The sequence below is a fragment of the Macadamia integrifolia genome, chromosome 5 (genome assembly GCF_013358625.1).
Source record: "Macadamia integrifolia cultivar HAES 741 chromosome 5, SCU_Mint_v3, whole genome shotgun sequence".
Taxonomy (NCBI): domain Eukaryota; kingdom Viridiplantae; phylum Streptophyta; class Magnoliopsida; order Proteales; family Proteaceae; genus Macadamia; species Macadamia integrifolia.
The window spans coordinates 43,176,598-43,178,683 of record NC_056561.1 but is presented as its reverse complement, the minus strand read 5'-3'; the positions used below and the strand labels follow the sequence as shown (position 1 = coordinate 43,178,683).

Sequence of the window (2,086 nt, the reverse complement as noted above, 5' to 3'; positions counted from 1 at the left end):
TAGAATCTCTCTCCCCCCCATGTATTTATTAAATCTCTTATCTTATTTATTAGTAAATAAAATCTTCTCTCTTCTCTCCTCTTTATTAGGTAACAAAATCAGAGAGTTGTGTCTCCTCCTTGGTCTTCTCTCTCAAAGCCCACAATCTGCACTAAGAGAGCTCAAAGAGCTCCCTTTCTCTGTTATTCCTTTGGCTCCAGATGAACTATTGTAAGGTTTTTTATACAATTCTTTAGCTTTTTCTTTTCCTATCTAATAATTTAATTTAAGGTATTCGTCTTCGCTCCTTGATCCTATAATGCACTTCTTATCTTCTAAAATTTGTTTGTTTGTTTTTTTTTTTTTATATTTAGGTTATTGGGAATCTACTTAAATCTGTAATCTCAATTTTATGGGTTTATCTATCTAATGTTGGGTTACCTCTAACTTGTCTCAGTATGAAACGACCTTAGGGCTTCATAATCCTCGATCGGTTGAAGAAGTCTTTAAGGATTTCAGATGAAGGCACGCTGGGACAATCAAGGCTCTCACCACTAGTTGGATTTTGCTTCGTTGCTTCTCTCATTCTTATTTTGAGGATTTCTTGCTTCGTAGGTTTTGATGTTTACGTTGTTATTTTTCTTTTGCAGATGTTGAGAAATTCTTTCAATAATGTGATCCTGTGATTCCTATTTCTTATATGGGATTAGCGAGGTTTTGGTTTTAAAAAAGTAATAGTGACTTGGTATCAATTTGGTTTCTGGATCTGTTAAATTGTATATTTTGAGTATTTGAGGGTTGTAATTACTCAGATTTCACTTTAGAGTTAGTTGGATCTCAGATTCAGAGATATCTCCAATTGTATCCCTTATTTTATTTTCATGTAATCCGACAAACTCTTACTTCTCTTTGAGTCCCAAGTTCCCATTAACTATCGCTTAATTGAAGATTCAATTGAGCACGTAGGACTTACATTAGATGCTCTAATAATTCCTAATGGATTAACTTTTATTACTGGATACATGTGATTGCCTTTAGATCTGTCTGAAAAAAGACATGGTTAAAAAGAGATCCCTTCAGCATTGGATATCTGTAACAAAGTGACCCCAAATTGCCAAGTAAAGGAATCTATGAAAGAAAGAGTTGAGACTATCAAACAAACCATTAATACAAAGAATTAATATGTTCTGCAGGTCTATCAATCATGTTCAATTGATCTTCAATTTTTGTGATATGCTTTCTTACATGAAAGCATTACATTGTTGTTTTTATGAACCTTATAAGAAAATCCTTTTTTATTACACAATGATGAAATTGGTGATTGTGATTGCATTACCGTTAACAAGCTTCTAAACTTCCGATTTCTCTGGTTGTAACCAAGGCAATAGAAAGAGCTTAAAAAGAAAGGGCGTCAATGTCGTTCCCTCTTCAGAGACTCCAAGGTTGTTTTCATTCACATTCAAGATTCATAACTAAAGAACCCATCCTCGATAGCTTGTAACTAAATCTCTTAGAGAGAGGTAGAGAGACATTTTACTAAAGAGAGGCCTCTCTCTTACCATTGATTGTCCAAAAATATGTTGTAATTGTCTATCATTATTTGAAATTTAATAGTCATCGTAAATTACTAATTGCTTCAATGGATATCATATATGATTGAAATACATCTTTCTCTCTCTTAGCCACGTGCATTTGCACGTGTCCCTTTTAATAGTATATATATATATATATATTGTAAGATCAAACACCAAGAAACACGAATAATAAAGAGACAATAGATTCATACAACACAGAGATTTAACGATTCACACACAGGTGGTGTGCTACGTCCTCGGGGAAGAAAAAATGATTCACTATGTAGAAGAGAAATTACACCTAGCAGCGCGAGGAAAAACTCCCCTGAAACCTAGCTCGAAAAACCTAAAATACAATGACTTTCTCAACAAGCAACAGTACATTATATATACTCCAAATGCGGGTCATCCATCGGGTCACAGTCATCTGGTCGAACCATATCGAGGGGGCTAGCCCCGCACCCCATAGAGATCATGATGGGCTCCGGGCTTGGGCCTATCGGCCCAACCCCTCTATTCCATCACAGATCTCA

At 35.2% G+C, this 2,086-nt stretch overlaps 1 long non-coding RNA gene across 1 annotated transcript; it reads left to right on the top strand.

Annotated features, from left to right (window-relative positions):
* Positions 1–435: 435 nt before the first annotated feature.
* LOC122078796 lies at positions 436–921 on the top strand. Its single transcript, XR_006140189.1, has 2 exons — positions 436–536; positions 630–921. It is a non-coding gene; the product is annotated as an uncharacterized LOC122078796 (long non-coding RNA).
* The last annotated feature ends 1,165 nt before the right edge of the window (positions 922–2,086 follow it).